The 17612-nt window shown below is 38.0% G+C and overlaps 1 protein-coding gene across 2 annotated transcripts in view; it reads right to left on the bottom strand.

Moving 5' to 3' along the window:
- The window catches only part of BRIP1 (BRCA1 interacting DNA helicase 1), a 64404-nt gene that overhangs the window by 22290 nt on the left and 24502 nt on the right, over positions 1-17612 (bottom strand). The gene's annotated exons all lie outside the window — the stretch shown is intronic.

The raw sequence follows: 17612 nt of genomic DNA, 5'->3' as shown, positions 1-17612 counted from the left end.
TTAAAGCAAGAGGAATGCCATTCAAAGAAAAATGGAAATTACCTGTTTTGCTGATTACCAAGCAAGAGATCCATAAATAAGACTGGAAACAAATTCTAAATTAATTTGAAACAAACCTTTTTATCTTGAATTTCCACAATACTTCAATATTTTAAAATCCACACAGATAAGTTGGGGGAGGAGGTGCTGATGTGTTCTTGAAGGGCCTGTCAGCTTTGCCACATCTACCAGATTCTGAACTGTGTACATTGTACTCCAAATCAGCACATGTTCAAATCTTGCAAGCGAATAAGCTTGCTCCACATTTAGTGCAAAGGTAATAAAAATATGTATTGCATTGCAAAAAGCAAAGTCTAAAATTACCACAGAAGCTGAAGTCAGATGGGTGGAGGTCATTTTGCAGTTAGCAGTCATTGCGTGCCCTTTTCTCATCAATTTCTAGACTGAGTTTTATCAAGAGAGGGATCAAAAGAGTCACTCCAATTGACGCGTATGTCTGATGGTGCCTAGCACTGCCCTCAAGACAAGCACAAGGCAACCAACCCGTTTGAGAACGAACTGAGTAGATATGGCCCAATGGACAGAAGTGAATACTTTATTTCACTCCTTTTACTGTTCAGTGATCATTAGTGTGTCACTAACTATTGTGCGGAAGAGTTACTGAGCTTCAGATGTACAGAGGTTTTAAACTCACAGATTCTGTGATAAGGGTTATGCTCTTAATTCATCTGTACTTCCCTCATCTCCACTCACTGAAGCCTTTCTCAGGATTTTGCTTCAGGCTATATAAACTGCTCCATCTGGAACCTGCACTTGCCCCAGTTCATTGCTCAAAAAGCCACAGCAACCCTTAACTCCAACCCACTTGCCTTTCTGACGCACTCCAGCCAAGATCTCAGGATCCTGAACGGTTAAATTGTTACAAAATTATCCAAATACACAGTCTAAGTGTTACTGTGAAGCAGGACTAATGGTAACTAATTGTTGTCACATTTGAGTTTACAGGGAAAACGTGCAAATTTATAGGAAACTGTTTACAAGAACCCTTGCGTATTCCATGTTTTCAACATTAAAGACCTGAACTTTTTCTCTGACATTAAGTATTTGGATTGGTTCCTTTTGGGGTACATGTGGTTCAGAGGGGACAAATACTATGTTATTCTTGAATTTTCACCAGCTTTGTTTGAGCCTCTATTCGGGGAATTACACTTGCTTACTAGTGACGTGACACCATTCTCGAGCAAGCACAGAAAGACTAAGTGATGAGCAGTAGGAACAGTTTCCTACACATACAAATGTTACTGTGGAATAAATCATCTCTTCTAAATGTGTGTGTCCTACTGTTGTCCCCTTCTCCACCAGCTCTGTCATTTCCTGGCAGCATCTTGTCTGTAATCTTTTATATAAAAGGTCATAATAGCATGACCGAGCAATGACTGTCCATCTTGCCATCCACAGCCTGCCACTATGCCTTCAGTTCTTGGATATGACATGGAGATAATTCTGGTAAAGAAAATAATCAAACAAATTATGCCTCTAAGTACACCCATTTGGGATCTGTTAGAGCTGCCAGTGACTGTAATAATATTAGCTTTCCAGATTTCATTCTTCCTTCTGTGAAACTAATGTCTGCCTGGGCATTCACTTAGCAATCTATGCTAACTTCACTTCTAGCACTGCCTGCTGTTTACCATGCACGACAAAAGAGGGCCAGGAAGAAAATATAGACAGGGTACAATAGAAAACTTTCCTCCAAATCTTAAGAAAACGTCTTTTCTCTTTTGTGGGTTACCTGGCCCCTCCAGGTATGTATCTATTAGACCATAACAGGTTCACATTTCTTGTTTAATTGACAGCAACCACCACAATAGAAAACCTACAATTTTTGATGGAAATGTGTGAATTATTCATTAAAAAAATCTTTGGCAAGAATCGAACAATTCATTTAATTCACACAAAACCTACTACCTCTTCCATTTGATGGAGTTCGCTAGATATGGGAACTCTCCTGTACACAGGAAAGTATGCACAAACACAATACCCACGCTATAGACAGACACTAAAACAACGAGAATTACGGACATGACTGAATAGAAATAAATAAAATATAGAACACACACACGCTTCATAAGAGCTAGAAACCAAGTGCTGGTTTCTCATAAAAAATTATTTCACTTCGCGTTGAAAAAGTGCAAATGGGAGCAAGATATAATGCCAGGAATCACAGGAAGCCACCATTAATGCCCACAGTCAGTCACTTTTTCTACCCAAGGGAATAATAGTTTCTGCAGTGGAAGGCAGTCTGTGTATATTTTATTAAATCCCTTAAAAATGGATTCTCAAATGGTTTATTAACAAATGGTCTTCCTCCAGGAGAGCAGAAAATCTTGTTAGAAAGAATCTGTCATCTTCCCATGCACTGAAGGATGTTTATTTTGATAGCTTTTCCCTTTTTTTTCCTTTCTGCAATTTAAAGACACCTGTAAGCTATGATCCAGAGAAACTATGAGCTCAGTATTTAGATTCACCATTCGTCTTTGTCAGCAACCCCCCTTTTAGGGAGCTTTTGAAGCACCCTTAAATTCTGGGAATGGGGGAAACTGTTTTCTCAACATCTCTTGCCATCATGTCGCACTCCCTGGCAAAATCCTCTCATCCTGTGTCCACAAAGGAAAAGCTTCGCCCCTTTCCATTTGCCACTTAGTTCTATACAGCGCCAACAATCGCATTAAGGGTTTCCCTTGTCATAAAGCACGACCAAAGATTCATTTAATGTATTTTACCCTAAGGCAAGTTCACTGTAATTTCCAGCACCTTAAAGTTGAAGAGTTAACTTGCAGCAACCAAGTGGCTGGGGATGCACTTTTTCTACAGTATTCGTTACCTCCTGAGGGTGATTTTTGAAGTAGCAAATACCCGAGATGAGGGAGGGTCTAATAGACAACACTGTAACATGATGAGTTCCTTATTCTGGTTTACAGTTCCCTAGCTCTCGTCCTGCTACAAGCACCTGCTACTAGATTTCTTTACATTGTATATTCCTTAAATATTTTAGCGTTGATTCATGTAATTTCAACCTTGCCAGCACAGTAAAAGGACATCACAGAAATAATCCTGCCATCAAAAAAATGCTTGGGGAAGCAATAGAACACTTAAAAATATGAAAGGATGTTCAAGAGCAGTACAGGACAAAAAGAATAATGACCTAAGCAGCACCTGACAGAAGAGTAAAATAACTCTGGCTTTACTGGCTACTTTAACAACCATTAACTATTTAATAATAACTATCAGTTACAATTGTATTGCATATTCCTGTGCACCTGTAAAACTATGTGCTGTCTTGTTACCCATACGTCTATATAACAGTAACTGAACAAATGGTACTTCAAGGTGCACAAAATTTACACAAATATCTTGTAACCCTCTTAGAACTCTGCCATTATACACTCAAACACCCACTTCTCCAAACTTGTGTGTTTTTTCATCTTGTTTCTACAGAATAGTTTTTTAATGATATGAAGTTCCACTTTTCATTGTTATTCAGATATGAAGGGTAGTTGGGGAGAGAAAGGAAACAGCCATTAGGTTTTTCTTAATAAAAAATCACAGTATTGGCACCACTGTTAGTGCAAAAAGTCAGAGATTCCCAAGGGACTAACATTGATCTAAAAGCCTTTTCCCAGGCAGAGCTCTTCATGTGTTTGCTACGAGAATTTTCTTTTTGAATAAGCACTGCTTCAAATCAAAGTGTGTCTCCAGTGGGCTGGAAACGTGTCTGAAGGGTCAAATAGAAGTTCTACACGCAGTCAGCACAAAACTTCAGAAATGGAAAACAGACTTCTACAGCTAACTCGGGCTGAGCAACAGGACTTGCTCCACTAGACTCTGTTTTTGTAGAACTAAGACAGCTATGCTACGCTCGGGGCTAAAAGGGCAGCCACTTGCAGAAAACATGGTTATCATCCAATCCGCCAACATGTACAAGTGACACACAAAGACGGACAGTTCTGCTATAGTGGTGTACTCTTACATCATCTTATGAGTCCATTAACGCACAACCTACGTACAGACACCAAAATTCTACATTTACATGAAATGGAGTGAGGAAGAGGTGGTGTCAGTTTTAGAAGCAGCTAAAAGTCTCATAATACAAACATTTTCCTTTTAGTTTCAAGGCTATGTTACACAGTAGTGTCTTTTGGTTTTTAAAAATGTAATATAAACATATACATTTTAAGATAATTTCCATCTATGGTTTGTAAAACCTGAAGTGTCTCGAGAAACACCAAACAGAAAAGGCTGGCCTGGGCCATTCCCTGCTGAATATCCACAGCTGATTATAGAAAGTATTTCCAAAGAGAAACTAGACTAAACTAGAACACTCAGACATGGAGATTAGGGACTTCAAACATGGCATATAGGAATCCCCCACAGCTCCATCAGATGGAGAATATACTTTTACATCTACAAAACTGAAATACATCATTTATTTGCCTAATGCACTGACTAGGGAAATTACAGATTATCTCATTAAACAGTTTCTTTTTCTACGTACCTTTGGAACTGTCTTACAGAGTTGTTATTCTTTAACTTTGCTATACCAGAAACATTTTAGGAAGCTGCAGATGTATGTACCTGCATCCATCTGCACCTCTCTCCACGTACAGGATGAACAACTGTTTCAGCAACCATAATTAGATTCAGAGAGAGACGAGAACCTGTCGAACCGAATTGTGCTCTTCTAGTCCTTTCACAATCTTACATTGTGAAAAAAGCCATAAATTCCCCGTGTACGCAATATCAACCACAAAACAAGGAAAATGTATCTAAAGGCAATTCCAACTGCCTAGAAATCTAGCTAGGATGAGGGAACAAAACTAAAACCTACTCATTTAAATAAAACAATTTTTTTTCCAACACAAGGTGCTCTAGTTTTAAAACTAGTGCTTCTTCCACTCTCATCTGAGTCATACTTAAACTTCTGAAAATGAAACAGGTATCCCTGCATATTTTAAATATGCATTAATACGGTTCTATACCAGCATTTCAATTTCAATAGCACATTATTATAAAAGAGAAAAAATAAATCACAAAATAGTCCACAGGAGATACAAATCTGCAACTGATGGATATTGTAAATGATTCAGTAACAAAAAAAAGCTAAATAACTTAGAGAGACAGTACTCCAAACATCTAACAATAAAACTTAATAGTATTACATAATTTTTGCTTGTTGCAAAATTTTGAATTAAAAGTTTTTCATCACTAAGAATGTGCATGAACCAAAGTCTTTAAAAACGTCCTATTTAAGACAGGCCTCACCAGTGTGCCCAACATTTTACATAGCTTTTCTTTAAATTTTATACTAGATGCAAATATAATTTATATCTTCTTCAGTAACAGAAGACATTAATTTCTGTATCTTTCCTCTCCTCTTCTTCCACTGATCTCATAAACTCTGTTTTGCTTCAAGACATTGAGTAACTCAGTCCTTCAGTGAGTGCTTTTATCTTATCTAAGCAATAGGAGGAGGCAGTGGAGTGGAGGAGGCAGAGGAGTGCAGATACCAAATTTATACATTGAGTTTTAGCAAATGTTTTTCCTTCAATGCAGTGCTTGTATCTGGACAGAAAAACAACAGGTATCAAAACCAAACAAATAAGAGGCTTTTTCTTCACAGAAAACCCTTACATTCAGAGAGAATGTCAAGAAGAAATGCAGTTTTCTTGTGTTACTACGAAATGTTTCCTACTATTTGGGCTGTCTGCAAAAAAAAAAAAAGGAAAAAAGAAAAGTACAGGTTGCTTTCTGTACCACAGGACAACTCAACCTACGTCTGCATCAGCTGCCTCCTCTCTTCCTTTCAGTAAAAAATAAAAATAAAATATCTGTACACTCTGACAGGTCCTTCTGCAAATTCAAGCTATTAGGATAGAGGACATCATATTTTCCATGAAAGTAATCCTCTGATGATCTCAAGGCACAGATGTTTTTATAATGTACCTAATTCCATAGGTATTGCATTACCTTTAATAAGCTTCCAGGATGAGGCAGTTTGCTGAGTCAGCTGGTTAGCTACAGCTGTAACTTTTTGTTCAAACCACTCTCCCACTGGTCTCAAAGCTCTAGTCTGCTCAGCACAACGGCTAAATACCTGCTTGAATGTTCTACTTCTATTATGAGAGAATGAAACTGTCTTTATATTAGTGATAATCCCAAAATAACTTCAGTCATTAAATAAATGCATTTAGTACATCGCTTGAACTCTAGTGGCCTTAAATTCATGTTATTTCAAGGTAACCCTGAAGAATGTATCTGGCCAGACTCCACCCACGTTTTAACATCATTTACATACTGTTATTACAGGCTTGTATTAAAATAACTTCTTCAAGAACTAAGATGTTTTGGAAAAATCCAGAATTAGCACAAGTTATTTGACAGCTCTCTGAACTAAAAGGGTTGCCAGGCCTCTCTACTAAATGACCTGGAATCCTGTAGGTAACTGACCTCCAGGACTATTGGAGCTCTTAGATTTGCGGGAAACAATGGTTAAAGCCAATGCGGTGGCACGGGATCAGTAATTAATTCCATTTCCACCTTTAGTTTAAAAACAAAAAGTCAAACAAACAAACAAGAAGTCCTTTGAGGTTGAAAGTGAACACAAAGGAAACAGCAAGAGGAAGAAAGTACACAGAGCAATGAAATGGGAATAAAAGATTGAAGGGACAAGACATAACTGCCTGGAAGGATTCAGGTGAAAGGAAAAAGCCGAGTTTCTTTCCAAAAACAGGAGGGAAAAATATTTGGGCCAACTAACCAATAAAATCTAATGTCCATTAATCCAAATCTTTAAAATAAGTTTGGAAATATCACTCTAGAACTATTAAAAATAGTACTATAAAAAGCACAATGTCCCTTATTAAGAATAAAAGGTCACATGTATGAGAAGAAAGCAATGAAACACAATATCATTTTTCAATATCACCAAACATCACAGGCTTTCAAAAGGACTGAAAGAATATGCACCTTTTAGCCACAAGTCACTTACCAAACTGGCAGAGCTAATTTACATTTAATCTTTTTTCCCTTTTTAATCAACCTGTATGCTTTTTCAACTATGGTTAAGAATAAAATCAAATTCCTCACCAAAAAAGACAAAACCTGCATTTTGCTTGACACCCAGAGTTTTGCACTGCACTAGGCTGGGACTAACCAGCCAAGAATAACCCAGTCCATTGAATTATTGAAGCAGTTGTTCGCACTCAATTAGATTTTCATGAAAGGTTAAGCAATAGACTGATTCACAGAAACCTCTCGTGTTTATGGGAGGTATCTAACATAATACAAGGAGGTATTTAAAATTCGTTCTTTTGAATGACTAAGCTGATACAAAATACTAACTTATCTATTCACAAAAAAATATTTTAAGCTTCAAATTCCTTTTTCTCCATTTCTAATTATAACACATTTCATTTAAAGAGAACATTAAAATATCCGTGCCCAAAATATTTCATTTCAAGTAAAATCTACTTTCAAAATAGAATGTTAATTTCCCACTGTTAATAGGAAACTGGAGAAAAATACCGAATGCCCATATAAATACATATGCATAAGGAATCTTTTCTTTCCGTGCCAAAAATAAACCGATTTAATGCAGCGTTTTAATGGAAACAGGCCACAGAAAGATGCTATTCTTATTGAGGAGAGGCTACGCCTACTTTCTACTGCACATTTCCCCAACTATTTATTATCATCGTGGGGCTACGACCGGCAATGCAAAGAAGTGTTCTTTTGAACCAGACCTGGTTTACAGAGTACTAACTCCAGATCAATTTCTGTCTGATTTCCTTTCCCAAAGTGTTACAGAGCCTCGGTAATGAAACGCTCCACAATCGCAAAATGGAAAATATTGAACAAAAACCAAAACATTTTTTCTGCCATCAGGAAAAAGAAACCATTCTATTGTAAAACCAATAATTAATGAATACAGGGAAGGTCACGTGTTCAGGCTTTGATTTCTTTGTTTTAAGGAATATGAAGACTAGACAACACAGAGAGGAATTTTAATGCGGAAAGACCTTAGAAAAGTCCTGAAATAAAGAGTAGACATTGTGAAGGAATGAAACCAGAACGCACACTCATCTGAGTACAACTTCCAGAGGAAAACACACATTCCTCACTTTTTTCAGAACCTCACTCCTTTTCAGCTGATGAGGAAGATTTTCTAATGTGTATTTAACTGCTAAACCTTACCAACTGTTACGGCAAAAATCAAGTGCATAAAATAAGAACGCATATATTTAAAGCAAAAGTTGTTAAAAGGAAAGTGATTTTTAAAAGTTACGCTTGCACAGATAGTCATGATTCCAAAATTAAACCCAAATGGCTGAAGTTGATCAATGCTCAGCAGGTGATTATCTCCTATAAGAAAAGCTATGTTTTACTGGAAAGCCTCCAACAGTCCAGAGACGGAATCCAGGAAGCTGCGAAGGGACCTCGACCCAATTCACACATTTATTCTGGCATTTCACATTTCTTCCAGAGTTATGAAGAAAGATCATACAGCCTTTTAATTTTCCTAACAGGTGGTCTATATCATGGAGTTTTTCCTCAACACACCTCCCATGAGAAAGTTGCCCTCAGTTGGAAATCTGTATCACTACTACATGTGCTATTTCAAGAGATGTTTCACTTAGACCTCTCAGCGCTTCTGCGCAACAGAAAACCAGCTTGAAGAATAAAACTTTAAAACCATGCAAGCGCCTGTGATCTTCAAGAACTTGTGTGGGAAGAGCATCTTTTTAAGTTTAGAAGTACTGTAGTTACTTTCTCAAGGAAAATGTTAAACAAACATAAAAGAAAAACAAATATTTATAACAAAGACTCCTGTTGAGATATCTACATATGCTAGGAAATGCGGGGTACAATCTGTGCTAGCCCACACGGGCTTGGCAGACCCAGTGGGGGGTGGGGGCGAGTAAAGAAGAAAAAAATAGATAAAAGCTCCCATGCAACTCAACAACATAATTAAACTAAACCCTGAACATGGTGAAAAACTCTGTATTATGAACAAGATTCTGATCACCATGTGCACACTCCAGCACAATAAAAGGTAAATAATTCATAATCATTTTTGAAGAAAAATTATGCATCACTCAACTTGGGGGGAACACAGGGGATTTCACTGGTATGATTTTTCTTTAGGGACAATGACAAAGTGCCGCTCACCAGCAGGAAACCGAAGCACTGAGCTGTGTTCCATGTGCCATAAATCAACACTGCAGCCTACAGGATGTCTCTCTGGTACCAACATACCATCAATTTTTCAATAACCTCCTTAAATAATGGAATATGTGAACAGCGACAACAGTAATGAAAAATGAAATGTTTTGCACTCCAAAGACTCTAGAATAACACAGTTAATATGTTGCTTCTACAGTTAAAGAAGCTTTTTTATATAAAATCTTTTCCTAAAAAACCCAACATGTTTTACCACAAAACAATCTGGATAGCCTTTGAAGTGTTCGGTCTTTAAGCTCCATCGCAGCTGTTTCTAAATAACCTGGTTCAAAACAGGGTTTCTTTTGTGGTTTTAAAATTGACCAAGACAACAGCTTTCTGTGTTACAAGAACTGCTTGTACATTCACCCTAGGCTATCATTACACTTTCGTGTTCCGGTGAGACAGCAATCCTTCACGCAAAGAAAGCTCTCCAGAAAATTTTATTTTTAAAAGGATTGTTTAGATCCTGGTACTGAATAAAATACAAACTTATTAACTGTTCATGACTGAAGTCAGCATCCCACACTGCTGTCCTCCCCTTCACCAGTCAAAAACCAAGCTCAGTCATCTTTCACCTCTTTCTTTTCCAGAGTAAAGAGGGGTGGGGGGGAAAAGACAAGGTTGTCTTCATGGCACATCAGCAGTGAAGCACAGCACCGTCTGGGAGAGCTGAGTCAAACAGACACACAGTGCAGTCCTAGGCATGAGGCTGACCAAGTCCACAAGTGCTCACACAGCAAACAGGGCAGGCAGATGCTCGTCATGGGGAACTGGCTCCAACCAAGAGCAGGAGAGTAACAGGTTTTAGCTTTTAGTCTCCTATTAACACTAACAGAGAAAATATTTTTAAGTTTATAGATGGCATTTTACACCTGTATTTATTAAATCATTTTCAGAAAGATTAATATTCTCTACTTTCTCAGAAAGGTTAGTAATTTTTCCCTTGTTATATGGCATATTGGTACGCGTAAAAGAACTAATTTCTCAGCAACAACCATGTACTTTATGCACAATGTTTAGCTCTGAATAATAATAAAGTAAGATAACAGGGAATGAAATCAGCTCTGATTCTTGGAGACATCTAAAACCTCTCATTTGGGAAGCAGGACCACCAAACAGAAAAACCAGAACAATTCCAGACCTAAGACAACGAATGCAACAAATGTTAAAATACAAAAAGGCAAAGTGATAAACTTTTCTGCAATCACGACAACACAAATGATGACGCTCACCAGTGTCACCAGTATCAGAAGCACGCACTTCAGTCAGCAGCAGTTCAGGAGGGAACAATAACAGTAACTTACACAGTAAGAAGCTATTCCATGACTTTACTGAAAGAAAATTTTAAAGCAATCTGCCAAACTTGACTAAGTATATAATATTTCTGTAACAAGAGAGTTAAGATGGGGTTCCGTAGATAAAAGAGCATGAATACTAAGAGTGAATTGGGAACAGTTATGCACCCCACAAAAAGAATCTGGTGCTGTGGAGAAGCCCTGAAAGCAGGATCCTTAAACACCAACTTCACCATAAATCCAGCGACCTCACTCGAACTGTGCTAAGTTACGCTACGTAAAGAGCTGGTTTTCTGGTTTGGGGTGCTGGTTTTTTTGTTTTTTTTTTTTTTTTAAATTAAGTATCCTTCCTTCCCAAATGAAAAAGACTTGTCTGACCTTATGTAACTTGGACCATCTTCTTCCCCAACAGTAAATGCTTGATATACCTTCACCATATAGACTACACAGTTTAAAAAAAAACAAAAAGTACAAGAAAAAGCTAGTGTAAGTATTTCTTCAGAGTAGACAACTCGACCCCCTCTCCCACACATAATGTTGAAAAGGAAGGAATAACAGACCTTTCAGAGTATCTGACATTCTTAAGAATGTCTCCCCTCACAAGCAAAAATAGGAAGAAAAAGCTGAAAACAAAGTTTCTGATGTAACACTGCAATTTGGCTACTAACTAGCAGCTGGTGCATTCATAAGCCATAAAACAGAAGTTACGTTTAGTGCAAGTTCTTTGTCTCAAAACATTTTTGCAAAAAATAATCCATTAATGCACTGTGAACTGAATCAAAAAGCCATGAATACTCTTTAGAATACACCACCTCACCAACTACATTTATCACATAGAAGCCTGCCTACACTGTTAGCAACTAAGTCTAAGGCATGATTTTCTAAGACACGATTTCATCAGCTTCTTGACTTTCCCATGAAGCAGATTTTTTCTGAAGTTAAAATTGCCCAAGTGTCCCTTTCAATACATTTAGTATTCAAATTCTTGTATATGCTGTAACATTGCTGATACAGAACATGTTACCTAAATATATGCTTTCAAGTGTATTTTCTCTCACATATAGTGGTTTTCACACATGAAGAAGTCACATCTCTACCACATCAGGCAGTGAACCTCTAAGAAATGCCAAAGGGACCAGGAACTCTGCAGGTTGCAATGGTACAGAACAACAGTAACGTCAAAGTAACCTGTGCAAGATGCACCTTCTTAAAAATAACGTGGCTTATGTATATTGTTCCTTATTAATAACTACTGTTTTCCACCCCATTTTCTCTCCCTTTCATTAAAAGCTCTTGAGGAAAAAAACATCTTGACTGTAATTGCTGTTTACCATTTTGACTCTATCATTCACAGAGTGCAAACTTTGTGACTGTGAAAACTCATTTGCAATGCAGTTACTACTTAAATAGTAGGAAAAATATGCAAGCAGAAAGTGTTAATTACAACAGAAATTGGAGCATGTGTTAACTAGATACAACAATTCAGCTTGCAGCACTTTGACAAGTCAGAGCTAAGAAGTGCGAAACAATAGATTTTTAGTTTATTTTCCTGATGCTGTATGCTCAGGGTATTTAAACTAAGAGCATGATAAAATATTAAACTGCGCAGCTCTCAGGGTGTGAAATTCACAAGCAAACCACTCATCTACCAGTATGGCATAAAATTTTTTTAGACATAATACCCAATAATTTCCCACAGACTGTCGCTACGGATTCTACTTTATATGATGTGCAGATGCTACCAGAAAGTATATCTGCTCTATGTAAAAAGCAAGTGCCACAGGGCACTTGAATAATTGCAAGTCCCTTGCTGGTCACTGGAGCAGTTCAGTAAGCCACGGAAAGTGTATTTGTTCATTCTTTGCAGCCAGTAATTCAAAAAGATAATGTGGGACCCAAATCACACCTAGAAATTTCCCCTGATCCAACTGCACTGAACTGCTACAACACTCAGTCACGACGGCCGTTGTCTACCCGAGGAGTGGCCGTGTGTAAAATGTCTGACTGCAATCGCATGAACAGCAAATGGCTCTGCCACCCCCATGGTTTGTGTGGGTTTCCACAGACCGACAAGTGAGAACAGTTCATTCTGTTCATAACACTTCACCCAAATTTCCATTCACCCAGTTTATTCACCTGAGTAACTCTCCAGTTTATTTGGTTAATATGCAGTAAAGGCAGACTCAGTTCACAACGCTGTAATGTCATACTAATAACTTCATAATACAAACCATATTTCATAAAAATATCAGAATTTCCAAATGAATATCTTTAGGGATTCTCATATTAAGGCAGATCACTGAAAAACGTGTTTTAAAAAAGCATAGTAACGTTTCATCTCTGAGATCGAGCTCTGGCAGTAAAAGGGATGATCCCGCTCCCTTTCTGGAGTGTGCAATATCTTCTCTTCCCTTGAGCTCTCTCTGACACTTCTCTGACCTCCTGATGAGCCAACTCAGTTCACAAGGCCAGCAGAAAACTAACCGGGGAGGGGAGGATAAAAACTTGTCCTTTGTTCTGGAGATCTGAATCAGTTGACACAAAATTCAGAGTAGCACAAGAACATTATGTGGAAAGGGGGAAGAACCCTGCCACTCAGCCGCAAGCTGCTGGATCATCTCCTCTAACTTCTCTAAGCGTATCTAATGGTTGGATTGCCTCCAATTTCCCAGAAACCAGGAAAATTACTCCATAACCGGTAATCTAGGATCCTGTCATACTATTTAAAAAAGAAAACAAATACAGTGCAAGTATTCAGGTTGTCAGTTACCATCCCCCAAAATAAAATTTTATCTTTGATATAGCCCAACATTTCTCCTGGCCTGCTTTGTGAGTAACACATGTGAACAGTCAGAACTGAAATTAGCCATTGATAACCAAGCAGCGGGGGGAAAAACCCACCCCAAAACCCTGCAAAGCTGCAGAGGTTAAAAAATTCTAAGTGAAAACATTTTAACAAATCATTATAACAACATAAACATCAGCTTTAAAAGTTTAGGATTATTTCTTTGTAGCATAATTCAGCCCTATCCGGCTTTCTCTCCTATTCAAGGAGGTATGTTTGCTGTGGCCCCTATAATTACACAAGAAATGATCTTGCCAGGGCGTGAACTGCCAGCTCCATCTTCAAATTTAATTTGGCAGAGCAACTTGATTGACTTGATGACACAGAAGAAGGAGGCTCGCCAACAGAATTTGAGGAATTTTATTATATACCTGGTTATTGAAATACTCTTATTTTAACACTTTCTGTACAAACTTCACTATTCCTTCTGCTACTCTTGTTCTCTATTTGAACCCATACCACCACAACTGTCTTCAGTGCCTGAGGCAGAGAAAGGAGCGTTGTGATGGAAGGGTTGAAATCTTCCATGACACAGAGTGATTTTTACATGCATGTCTTTGCTCTGCCCAAGTCAATGGGAAAAATGCAAACTGCAGACTTCCAAAATCCCATTGAGATTTACAGGAGCTATTGGAGCTCTCAGAAGACACCTCAGATAATGCACACCAAGCCTGAAAATTGTTCTTTTGGATGAATGTGAGGGCCCCAATAGCTAGACAGTTTATATTACAGACATTTAAATGTTTAAATGATGGAAAAAATGGCGAATAAAACTGAAAGTAGATACTGTATATGATTAATGGGAGCAAAAAACCACCCCATAAAACATTAAGCTGAGATAAAGATCAGACAGAAAACTACCAGTGCAGAGTAAGAGTGAAAAACAAGCAATGAAGAAACAACAGTGGACAACAAGTAAAACAAAATTCCATCTACGTTTATTAGGTACAAATGTTGAAAGGCATAGTTTGAGTCATTAGGATTCAGCCTTTTTAGATCACGTTTTCCCAAAATTCTGCCCCACCAGACAGAAATCACTTTACTAAGGTTTTCATCAGAGCAAAAGACACAGCTTTAGAATCTGGCAATAAGCCTTTCTTTTCAAAGAAAAAGAAAAAACCCAAAGGGTCACTTCAGTGTCAAGAGCCCTACCTCACCCCTCTGCAGTCAGTGAACAAACTCCAGTGACTTCCAGGGGACATTGCACAGAGTCGTTAGTGCCAGGAGAGACACAGAGTGCTGCTCGCGTGTTGTTTAATTACCTTTCCATCACTTTGCTCTACTTCTGTTGTTAGGTACTTGCACATAATTTGAGATAGCAAGGATGACAGAATTCTATTCCCTAAAGCCTTTTCTTGTTCTTAGGGTTTCTTACATACTGTAATAGCACCGTTGCAGCTGTTTGGCTCAAACAACTAAGGCTTCTGGAGTAAGAGAATGCCTTTCCCTTGGGAGCAGCAAGCAAATGCTGTGCAGAAAGTGAGTATCATTATTAATTTACAATTATTTCATAACTTTCCCCTGATATGCCAGCCTGTTTAAAGGCCTCCTTTCTTTTCATCCCAATGAATGTGATGTTGGATATTAGCTATAGCTACAACATCTAAAACTAGATGTCACATTGAAACATTCTGTTCCCTGTATCATTTTAAAGCTGTAACAGTGTAAATTACATTCTGTAACATTATAATTACACAGGAAGTTTACATTTATGTAACTCCAAAAAACACATTTCTGTCATGAAACATACTTGGTGTGAACAGATCCCTCCATCCTGCAAATATTTACACACAGGAGTAAATCTCTTCCTCAAAGTACTCCTACAGCTGTCAACAGGAATATCGGGGAGATTATTACTCTTGATAAAGCATTTATCTCTGCATATTATACCTAAATACACCTAACAGAAAAATTTAAGCAATTTTATGGAACCCACCCGACGTTACTAGATAATTCCTCATGTAAGCACTCTGCAATCGGTGCAGCTGCCCCACGGAGCAAGCGTGGTGCAAATAACTATTTTCCTATTTAATTTCAAATTCACCTTTTAGCTGCACAAACTTAAAGGTTTCCAATTTCTCCTCCATACACATTACAAGCAAAAAGACACTGTGGAATGTTTATCTCTTATCTGGATATTGTCATTTTACTGTCTCAAACTTCTTAAAACAAGCTTTTCGCTAGGGAGGAAATCAGTCAGCATCAGACCTAGTGGGGAAACCCTGCACTTGCTCAATGTCTATGGCTCTTACATAGTTCCAGATGTTCAGAACATTAATAATGCACTAACTCAAAACCTCTTTTTGAAACTTTAGAATGTGCAAATTGCATTAAAACCTCTTTGCCCTCATTAATGGTATTGTTACAATCCCAGTACTCTGGAAAATGTTTTTTGGCATTTGTTTAACTTTGTGATATTGCCATTTACTCATTTTAACAGCCAGTGCTCAAACCTTAATGCTTTTAATAGGCCTGGCCAAACAGACTACCATCTTTTGTAATTTATTGGAGTAATTTATTAAATAAGTAAAAGTTGTCTGAAGGCAGCATTGTGGTTTTTTTATTATTGATGGCAGAAAAAAAAGGTTTCTTATAATTTATTTACAAAACTGTGTTTCAGGAAAGTTTTAGAACAAAAATATTCTGTTCTTTTTTCAGTGTTATGACCAATTCATTCTCTGCCACTGTGATCAACCTCATACAAACCTCAGTAAGAAAAGGCGTCTGTCTTAAACTAAGACGAGCCAGACGTTCAGAATTAATACTGAAACTGTATATCCCTCCCCCAGCCTGTCATATATAGGGGTGGCACATTTATGTCCAGGCCAGGAGACAGTATAGGCAAGGACTTGGTCTCATATCCAATGCAGACACACTGCAGCACAGTGGCAGAAGAGTGCAATAGTCAGAGGTTAAACTGAGGTCCCTCCCATTCATTCCGACTAACTACCTAGACCGAACCTGGAGATCCTGTGTCTGTCTGAAAAGAGCACAAGTTAGACCTACTGCCATGCTCTACGCTGCTCGCAGAGTTCGTTAATACCGTTAAGGCCTGCTTGCCTAAAGTTGTGTAATACTTCCAAGAACGGTACGTCAACAGAATGGTAAACAGCACTGGTCTGCAACCTCACTACAGCTTTGGTTGATACCTTAAACACGGACAGGGAAACGAGGCAATGAACAGAGGTGTTCCCGTCCAAATGGATTTGCTGTCACCCAATCCTGCCTATTCTCACTGAAGAAAATACGATCAGCCAAGAGAAGAGGAAAAGGGGATGAGACTGACAGAACTTAAAATTATGAGCTACATAGAAACTCCAGTATGAAATTCAGCATTTACTTTTCGCAAGTGACAAAAATTACTCTATATGTATCATTATAACCTCACCCCAAAATTCTCAGGGGAAACAGCAAATGCAATACAGCATTAATTGGTCGGTACCTACACATTAACAGTTCTGCCTTCCTAACTAAAATACTACATGGCAATGCCAATTTATGATGAAGGGAATTTGTTCATCAGTAGTAGGATTGAGACTGCCAAATGTATTCAAGACTGGATATTGAATTGTTTGGTCTCAGATTTATTGTACACGAAACTCATGACATGCTCACTTCCATGGAAAATAAACTACTAATTGTTGTTAGAGCTGACTGTATTGCAAATATTTACACCTCAAGTTCAACAGCACCTGTGATAAAGTGACCTAAAAATTCTCTCATGGGTTTGATTGCTTTTAAATTGTATCCCTAGTTACAAAAGTGCTACTTCAATAATGAAGCAGTGCTTTCAATCACCTTAGTAATTCCTGTTTCCTCTTACTTTGTCTGTTCTGTTCCCTTTGTCAGTTCCAGCTCCCAGAGAAGAGCTGGTGAACTGAAACAAAACCCAAAAACACCCCTTAACATAGGACGTATGAGAACCTTCTTTAGGATACATCAACTAACCTTTTTATAATTAAGTCAGTTCAAAAAAAGGTCATTCACAAGAAAAGTGTTCTAGGAAACAAATGCCTTGGACCAGTTTGTTCCAACGTATTATTTGTTAACTTTAGTCTTCGACAACCCCTGGAATCTCTGCAGTACACAGCAGAAGCTCCAGACAGTCCAGTTTTCCAGCAGATACTGTTTAGTTTTTAGAAAGTCTTGCTACTTTTTCATTATTCTCCACTAAATCTTCCTAAAAACAT

This window comes from Phalacrocorax aristotelis, chromosome 18 (genome assembly GCF_949628215.1).
Source record: "Phalacrocorax aristotelis chromosome 18, bGulAri2.1, whole genome shotgun sequence".
Taxonomy (NCBI): Eukaryota; Metazoa; Chordata; class Aves; order Suliformes; family Phalacrocoracidae; genus Phalacrocorax; species Phalacrocorax aristotelis.
Note: the sequence above shows the minus strand (reverse complement) of the source record. Positions and strands in the feature narration are given on the sequence as shown.